The sequence below is a fragment of the Bubalus kerabau genome, chromosome 11 (assembly GCF_029407905.1).
Source record: "Bubalus kerabau isolate K-KA32 ecotype Philippines breed swamp buffalo chromosome 11, PCC_UOA_SB_1v2, whole genome shotgun sequence".
Lineage (NCBI taxonomy): Eukaryota > Metazoa > Chordata > Mammalia > Artiodactyla > Bovidae > Bubalus > Bubalus kerabau.
Genome location: NC_073634.1, coordinates 27,046,971 through 27,056,866, shown reverse-complemented (window position 1 = coordinate 27,056,866; position 9,896 = coordinate 27,046,971). Strand labels below are relative to the sequence as shown.

The following is a 9,896-nucleotide window of genomic DNA, read 5'->3' as shown; positions in this document are numbered from 1 at the left end:
GACTCTTGAGAGTCCCTTGGACAGCAAGGAGATGAAACCACTCAATCCTAAAGGAAATCAACCCTGAATATTCATTGGCTCTAATGAACGCTGAAGCTGAAAGTCCAGTACTTTGGCCACCTGATGGGAAGAGTTATCTCATTGGAAAAGTCACTGATGCTGGGAAAGATTGAGGGCAGGAGAATAAGGGGGTAACAGAGGATGAGATGGCTGAATGGCATCATCGACTCATTGGATATGAGTTTGAGCAAACTTCGGAAGATAGTGAAGGATAGGGAAGCCCAGTGTGCTGCAGTTCATGGGGTTGCAAAGAGTGGGACATGACTTAGTGATGAGAAACAGCAACAATATGATAACATAATCTTACAGAAGTTGGTAAGACCTACTTGGTCTTATTCTGTGACCTATAACAAAGTCAATGTGAGTGGTGTTTTTTACAACTAGTTTTACAAGTACATGATTGTTTTCAATATTGCTAAAAATCCTCAAAAATACAATCCTGGTCAGTACTATTACTTTAGAAATTACACTCTTAAACTCAAAGAACAAAAGATGGAAATTAAAACTTTCCTTTAGAAAATGTCTTAAAAAGCTGTCACTGAGTCAAAGAAGTAATTTGATAAAGACAGTAGTCGACTAGAAATAGAAACTGCTATTTAGCTCCTGGAATAAAGCCTTGGAAACAAGCAGCTACACAGCTACATTTTATAGACTTTAACTGGGCTATTAGCTTTATTGTTCAGAGAATATTGATTTATACAAAAGAATCAGCAACCTTAACTATTTCTTGGATGAAATGAACAATTATTTCATATTAAAACTTAAGAAAAAATTATACAACTCATTTAAATTCATGGTACTGCCTTGGTAATTTTCATTACACTGATTTGCAAATATAACTCATTCCTGAAATCCCCTTGTCTGGCACTTACCTCTTAGCAAAATCTAATAGTACAGAATTTCACCGAAGTCTCATGTCACAATGATTTCTCTCCTTTTCTTACTAGGGAAAGATTTTGTTCTCAACCTACTTTAAAGCAGTCAGGAAAACAAGTGATTAAAGCATATCCAGTGACACAGCATCCTTAGTTTTGTAGCATAAGTTGCTCTCCTAAGTTATGTACAAAATATTCATTGTAAATTTATTGTGAGGGGAGATATGCATTGAAATTGGCACACTATAACTCAGAAATGTGAATAAAACCATCTATCTTCCTTTATTTTATAGCTGATCTCATTTGTTCTCAAACCCTTCTGCTCACAAGGGAAAGAAAAGCTTAGTTTTTCTATTACAAGTAATCCCATTTTCCTTCAGTTTAAACCAGTTTTTCAGTAAGGAGATTGACAAATGCTTCAAAGTCTTTTCTCCCTCCTTTTCTGGCCTTCGCAAGACGGTTCTCATCTTGGGAAATAGAGAAGGGTCCATCCATGCATGATGTTGAATGACAGCCCATGCACAATTGTTTTTCTTCTTTTGAGGTATTTATCTTGATAGTTTCTGGGTAGCAAAGCCTGATGTCATTGCTATCTTTTATCTGTTGTGATGATGGTCCATGATGGGTTTGATTCTTGTTTTGTTTGTTTGTGTGGTTAAATGCAGTGATAGCTTTTCTCTTGGGTGACTCTGTCATTCTCCTGATGACTGTGACCTAGCTTCAGCTTTTGTTGGCAGTGGTTTCCCTGGTTTTGGCTAAGCTTCCGGTTTGCTCATTTTCTTAGACAGACTCTCTTATGAACATTCTGCTACAGATTTCCTCATCTTCTTTCTGCAATAATCTTATTAGAGAGCTCACTAGCTATTTTTGCATTCTTCCTGGGACCTGCTGGGAGTTTTCATCCTCAACATACCTGGCATAGGCCAAAACACAGCATCCTGATTCTGTTTGCTCTATGTTAATGCAAGGCCTTCTTCAAGATGGTCTCCTTATAGAGTCTCAAATGGGAGTGATGACACAGAACCCTCTGCTTTTGGCTTCTCTGGCCTCTCTGGGATCTTCGTACCATTTTCCCTTAGAGTTGGCCCCAGTGCAGAAGGTACTTTGGGAACAGAACAGGAGACAGGTGGACACTCATTCCTTTCTCTCTCTACTCGATCCTTTCCTTTTGGCCAGAAGGGCTTTATTCTTACTCCTCTTGTCTTGCTGGCACTTCCATTAGTTAAATCCTCCTACTTTCTTCTGTGGATTTGCTCTTTTTAGTGGGGACAGAAAATGGTTAAGGATTGCAAGGAAAGAAATCAAAAGGGAAAATATATCAATAGATATTTTAAAAAAATGCTCACTACATTCTTCAAAATATCCTTAAAATTTCATGGAATGCTATGCTTATTTTTGAAGTAAACAGCCAGTGAGAGAAATTAAGGGGAGTGAGATACAAGCTTATACCTTGGAAACACACCAACCAGGAATATTTACTGGAGTCCCTATACTGTGCTTGAAGTTTGGGGAATAGTAACAAAGCACAGGGCATTGAAACCTATCCTTAAAGAACGTATCATGTAGTTATGGAAATAAGACTGATGTGCTGTTGATTAAAAGTGGCAAATCAATGCTTAATGAATCAACACTATCATAGTACATAGATAAAGTGATTGATTTTGGTTGAGCTGGTGAAAGAACATTTCATTGAAGGAGGGGGTGAAATGTCAACTAATCTTAGAGATATGATAGGACTCATATTGGTAGAGTAAAGGGAGGATGGTGGTCTAAGGGAAGGACATGACTATAAGAAATGTATGGAGGAGGAAGACAGGAAGCTCATTTGAGAAACAAGTAATCTAATTATTTTAGTCAATCATCTATAAAAACAGTACTTGATAAGACTGAACAAAAACTTTGAGATGTCATATTTTGAGACATGGCTTGATTTCCCCCTATTAACAGTTTACTGAAACACGGCACTTGGAAACAGTTGTGACCTGAAAATAAACTCTGTCAGTGCAGTAAGGTGGCTGCTATGAACACACACACATGTCCTAGGGTAACTTGGTGGTCAGGGTCCAGGCTCCAAACAACTGGCTCTTGTTTTATCAAGGCTTCAATAGTCAGAGTAAATATGGAAGGAAGCCAGGTATCTTTACAAGTAAGTAGAGTACAAAATTCAGAAGCTGTACTGCTTGAAGACCAGGTGGCTACAGGGGAAGTTTGCTAGTGGTGGCAAAAGCTATAATCCAAAGAAAGACTTGAGAGTGGCAAGAAGAAAGGGCCGTATCCCTGAGGGAGTCATCAGGATAAGGACACAGCCTTGCTGGACAGAAAGGGTCCCTTAAACTCTCTGGGAATCTCATCTAATCTCAAGGCTTATCAATGACACACAAGTGTATATGACTTGCTCCAGGCTATGCAGTTTACTGGAAAGAATAGAATTTGGAGTTACAGTTACAGCTGTTTATAATAATCTCTGGGTTCTGGAATTAGATGATTTCTTACCAAGTGACTATTTAATTCTACTTTATTCTTTAAGTTACTCATCTATCCTTTTTCTGGCCAGCTCATCTCCATGTTATGCTGCCTTATGTTTATAGGATCAAAAAGTAGTAGAACTTTAAAAGAATTTTTTTCAGTCTTTCTCTTTGATTATAGGCAAGAAAGTTGAATACAAGATTGAGACTTGTCAAAGATCATACAATTAATAAATGAAAGAATCCAGACAGTGTCAGTTTCAGCATTGTGTTTGGGGTCAGTTTCAGCTCTGTGTTTGGGGTCAGTAACTTTAATATCCATTAATTTTTAAAAAAATATTGGAGGTGAAACCTCATAGTTAAAGAGTCATGTTGAGAATTGTTGGTCAGATCAGATCAGATCAGATCAGTCGCTCAGTTGTGTCTGACTCTTTGCGACCCCATGAATCGCAGCACGCCAGGCCTCCCTGTCCATCACCAACTGCCGGAGTTCACCCAGACTCACGTCCATCGAGTCAGTGATGCCATCCAGCCATCTCATCCTCTGTCGTCCCCTTCTCCTCTTGCTTCCAGTCCCTCCCAGCATCAGAGTCTTTTCCAATGAGTCAACTCTTCGCATGAGGTGGCCAAAGTACTGGAGTTTCAGCTTTAGCATCATTCCTTCCAAAGAAGTCCCAGGGCTGATCTCCTTCAGAATGGACTGGTTGGATCTCCTTGCAGTCCAAGGGACTCTCAAGAGTCTTCTCCATCACCACAGTTCAAAAGCATCGATTCTTCGGCGCTCAGCTTTCTCCACAGTCCAACTCTCACATCCATACATGACCACAGGAAAAACCATTGCCTTGACTAGACGAACCTTTGTTGGCAAAGTAATGTCTCTGCTTTTGAATATGCTATCTAGGTTGGTCATAACTTTCCTTCCAAGGGGTAAGCGTCTTTTAATTTCATGGCTGCAGTCACCATCTGTAGTGATTTTGGAGCCCAGAAAAATAAAGTCTGACACTGTTTCCACTGTTTCCCTATCTATTTCCCATGAAGTGATGGGACCAGATGCCATGCTCTTCGTTCTCTGAATGTTGAGCTTTAAGCCAACTTTTTCACTCTCCACTTTCATTTTCATCAAGAGGCTTTTGAGTTCCTCTTCACTTTCTGTCATAAGGGTGGTGTCATCTGCATATCTGAGGTTATTGATATTTCTCCCGGCAATCTTGATTCCAGCTTGTGTTTCTTCCAGTCCAGCGTTTCTCATGATATACTCTGCATAGAAGTTAAATAAACAGGGTGACAATATACAGCCTTGACAACCTCCTTTTCCTATTTGGAACCAGTCTGTTGTTCCATATCCAGTTCTAACTGTTGCTTCCTGACCTGCATACAAATTTCTCAAGAGGCAGATCAGGAGGTCTGGTATTCCCATCTCTTGAAGAATTTTCCACAGTTTATTGTGATGCACACAGTCAAAGGCTTTGGCATAGTCAATAAAGCAGAAATAGATGTTTTTCTGGAGCTCTCTTGCTTTTTCCATGATCCATCGGATGTTGGCTATTTGATCTCTGGTTCCTCTGCCTTTTCTAAAACCAGCTTGAATATCAGGAAGTTCACGGTTCACATATTGCTGAAGCCTGGCTGGGAGAATTTTGAGCATTACTTTACTAGCATGTGAGATGAGTGCAATTGTGCGGTAGTTTGAGCATTCTTTGGCATTGCCTTTCTTTGGGATTGGAATGAAAACTGACCTTTTCCAGTCCTGTGGCCACTGCTGAGTTTTCCAAATTTGCTGGCATATTGAGTGTAGCACTTTCACAGCATCATCTTTCAGGATTTGGAATAGCTCAACTGGAATTCCATCACCTGCATTAGCTTTGTCCGTAGTGATGCTTTCTAAGGCCCACTTGACTTCACATTCCAGGATGTCTGGCTCTAGGTCAGTGATCACACCATCGTGATTATCTGGGTCATGAAGCTCTTTTTTGTACAGTTCTTCTTTGTATTCTTGTCATCTCTTCTTAATATTTTCTGCTTCTGTTGGGTCCATACCATTTCTGTCCTTTATGGAGCCCATCTTTGCATGAAATGTTCCTTTGGTATCTCTGATTTTCTTGAAGAGATCACTAGTCTTTCCCATTCTGTTGTTTTCCTCTATTTCTTTGCATTGATTGCTGAAGAAGTCTTTCTTATCTCTGCTTGCTATTCTTTGGAACTCTGCATTCAGATGTTTATATCTTTCCTTTTCTCCTTTGCTTTTCACTTCTCTTCTTTTCACAGCTATTCGTAAGGCCTCCCCAGACAGCCATTTTGCTTTTTTGCATTTCTTTTCCATGGGAATGGTCTTGGTCCCTGTCTCCTGTACAATGTCACGAACCTCATTCCATAGTTCATCAGGCACTCTATCAGATCTAGGCCCTTAAATCTATTTCTCATTTCCATTGTATAATCATAAAGGATTTGATTTAGGTCATACCTGAATGGTCTAGTGGTTTTCCCTACTTTCTTCAATTTAAGTCTGAATTTGGCAATAAGGAGTTCATGATCTGAGCCACAGTCAGCTCCTGGTCTTGTTTTTGTTGACTGTATAGAGCTTCTCCATCTTTGGCTACAAAGAATATAATCAATCTGATTTTGGTGTTGACCATGGTGATCATGGTCATGTCCATGGTGATGTCCATGTGTAGAGTCTTCTCTTGTGTTGTTGGAAGAGGGTGTTTGCTATGACCAGTGCATTTTCTTGGCAAAACTATATTACTTTTTGCCCTGCTTCATTCCGTATTCCAAGGCCAAAGTTGCCCGTTACTCCAGGTGTTTCTTGACTTCCTACTTTTGCATTCCAGTCCCCTATAATGAAAAGGACATCTTTTTTGGGTGTTAGTTCTAAAAGGTCTTGTAGGTCTTCATAGAACCGTTCAACTTCAGCGTTACTGGTTGTGGCATAGACTTGGATTACTGTGATATTGAATGGTTTGCCTTGGAAACGAACAGAGATCATTCTGTCGTTTTTGAGATTGCATCCAAGTACTGCATTTCGGACTCTTTTGTTGACCATGATGGCTACTCCATTTCTTCTGAGGGATTCCTGCCCGCAGTAGTAGATACAATGGTCATCTGAGTTAAATTCACCCATTCCAGTCCAATTCAGTTTGCTGATTCCTAGAATGTCGACATTCACTCTTGCCATCTCTTGTTTGACCACTTCCAATTTGCCTTGATTCATGGACCTGACATTCCAGGTTCCTATGCAATATTGCTCTTTACAGCATCGGACCTTGCTTCTATCACCAGTCACATCCACAGCTGGGTATTCTTTTTGCTTTGACTCCATCCCTTCATTCTTTCTGGAGTTATTTCTCCACTGATCACTAGTAGCATATAGGGCACCTACTGACCTTGGGAGTTTCTCTTTCAGTATCCTATCCTTTTGCCTTTTCATACTGTTCATGGGGTTCTCAAGGCAAGAATGCTGAAGTGGTTTGCCATTCCCTTCTCCAGTGGACCACATTCTGTCAGATCTCTCCACCATGACCCACCCGTCTTGGGTTGCCCCATGGGCATGGCTTAGTTTCGTTGAGTTAGACAAGGCTGTGGTCCTTGTGTGATTAGATTGACTAGTTTTCTGTGAGTATGGTTTCAGTGTGTTTGCCCTCTGATGCCCTCTTGCAACACCTACTTACTTGGGTTTCTCTTACCTTGGGCGTGGGGTATCTCTTCACGCAGGAACAGCCGAGAGGATCTACCCCGTGTCCGAGGTCAGGGCGGGGGCGGCCGAGAGAAGATACCCAGCCTCCGAGGTCAAGGGCGGCGGCTGGGAGGAACTACCCCACGCCCCCACGCCTGAGGCCAAGGGCGGTGGCTGGGAGGAGCAACCCCAGTCCAAGTGGCTGCGAGGGCACAGGAGGGCCTAGAGGAGCTATCCCACGTTGAAGGTCAGGAAGGGCGGCAGTGAGGAGATACCCCTCTTCCAAGGTAAGAATTGTTGGTAGATGTGATTATATATGTAGACCACTTGGTACATAATAGACATTGAGTAAGAATTCATTTCTCTTCTACTTACTGATAGCATTTTCTCATTCTCAAATACTTAGAGCTTTTGTCACCTGGATGCCCACACAGTATCTCAGATCAGTTGCCTGCTGTTGAATTCATTACCTTCACTCTCAAGCCTGTTTTCTTCCTATTTCCTATATGCATGTATGGCACTGCCACACTCCCTGTTGGTAAGCCTTTTACCCAGAGGTTATGAAGGATGAAGCATTGGGATGAGGGGGAGGCAAGATATGTTAAGTATGCAAATGCAGGGTCAGATTTTATCTTTATTGAAAACCTGTTGTTTTGTTCTTAATGCATATTTTGCAATAAATTTTATTTTAAAAATATTGCATTAAAATATCACTTGATTACTGAAGTTTAAAAACCAAAGTGCATCCTTAAACATTTCTTACCTGCCTCACCCTAGTCTTGGCCCTACAGTAATGCTCTACCTGGAGAAATAGTGTGTTTTTGTTCTGCATATCGATCTTTAAAATTTGAAATGGTTTGCCCACATTTAAAAATTAGGAGAGGTCATGCAAGAATGCAGATTTCTGACTTTTCTTGAAAGACTCCAAAACCTGGCAACACTAGATCTGCATTTCCCATGACAGCGGTTGGATAGAGATGAATAGTAGCGACCTTCTGTAGAAAGTCATGAACTCTCCGGTTTGGCACAGTCCTCCCATTTCCTCTTGTATGTACCAGTGTGTTCCTACACTTTACCTCTGTACATTGTTTTTTTTTTTTTCTCAGATCCCTGATTATTTTCCTCCTTCTTCATTCATTCCTTCCTTACTAGTGTTTTTTTTTTTTTAACTGAAAATGAGCCTTTTAGGAATGAATACAGACTGGTTTGTATTAAAACTTATCAACTGCTGAAGAAAAACCTGTGGCTGGTCCATGAGGCAGCCACAAAGGGGCCCTGGAGGGCTTTGGCCAGTGAGGGAGCCCCCCCAAAGGTGAGAAGGGAAGGGCCCAAGCCTTCCTCCTTGCACATCAGCAGGGATGCTTGCGTCCTGCTCAGGTGCAACCCCTGGGCTCAGAGATTTGTGGCAGAGACCCAAACACACAGCCCATTCTTGTGGAATGACACTTTTATTGGTGTTAGCTGGGGCAATAGGTTAATGATTACAGAGCCAGAGCCTGGGCCAACTGGGTCATGCATCTAGCCCCAAGATGGAAAATAATTTTCCCCACTAGAAAATGCTTGTGAAAATAAAAAAAAATAAATGATGCATAGATCTAGAAAAATTTCTTACAAACTGAACTATTGCACAACAAATCAATGTGAAAATAATATATGCAAGTAATATAAAACATATTTAAGTACATTGCATCAACATGTTTCATAATTCATAAATATATTTCACCTACTTGCTATTTATAATAATCTCTGGGTTCTGGAATTAGATGATTTCTTACCAAGTGACTATTTAATTCTACTTTATTCTTTAAGTTACTCATCTATCCTTCTTTTTCTGGCCAGCTCATCTCCATGTTATGCTGCCTTATGTTTATAGGATCAAAAAGTAGTAGAACTTTAAAAGAATTTTTTTCAGTCTTTCTCTTTGATTATAGGCAAGAAAGCTGAATACAAGAAGGTTGAGACTTGTCAAGGATCATAAAATTAATAAATGAAAGACAAGAGAATGGGTAAAAGAGTTGTGGTATACACACACACGCACATACACAATAGAATATTACTCAGCCATAAAAAAGAATGAGTTTGGGTCAGTTAAAATGAGGTGGATGAACCTAGAGACTGTTATAAAGAATGAAGTTCAGTCAGAAACAGAAAAATAAATATCATATGTTAATGCATATATATGGAATCTAGAAAAATGATACTGATGAACCTATTTGCAGGGCAGGAATAGTGACTCAGATGTAGAGGACCATCTTGTGGACACAGCAGGGGAAAGAGAGTATGGGATGAATTAAGCAAGTAGCACTGAAATATATACATTACCATGTGTAAAATAGATAGCTTATGGGATGTTGCTGTATAACACAGGAAGCCCAGGCTGGTGCTCTGTGATGACCTAGAAGGGTGGGATGAGGAGGTGGGTGGGAGGGGGGCTCAAGAGGAAGGGATATATGTATATATAAGTGCTATGTAAATAACTCTTAAGAGTATTCTTTACCAGCTGAGCCACAAGGGAAGCCCAAGAATACTGGAATGGGTAGCCTATCCCTTCTTCTTCCTGACTCAGGATCTTCCTGACACAGGAATTGAACTGGGGTCTCCTGCACTGCAGGCAGCTCAATGAAACTATGAGCCATGCCATGTAGGGCCACCCAAAACAAATGGGTCATGGTGGAGAACTCTGAAAAAATGTGTGTGAAGGGAACGGCAAACCACTTCAGTATTCTTGCCTTGAGAACCCCATGAACAGTATGAAAAGACAAAAAGATAGGACACTGAAAGATGAACTCCCCAGGTCAGCAGGTGCCCAATATGCCAAGAGAAATA

General features: G+C 40.7%; 1 long non-coding RNA gene across 1 annotated transcript in view; it reads left to right on the top strand.

The window, feature by feature from the left end:
- The first annotated feature begins 1,241 nt into the window (after positions 1-1,241).
- LOC129622965 (uncharacterized) overlaps positions 1,242-9,896 on the top strand; it is a 58,988-nt gene continuing 50,333 nt past the window's right edge. The window contains exons 1-2 of the long non-coding RNA XR_008700212.1: positions 1,242-1,479; positions 7,109-7,357. This is a non-coding gene — a long non-coding RNA (uncharacterized LOC129622965). The remainder of the gene's footprint in view (positions 1,480-7,108; positions 7,358-9,896) is intronic.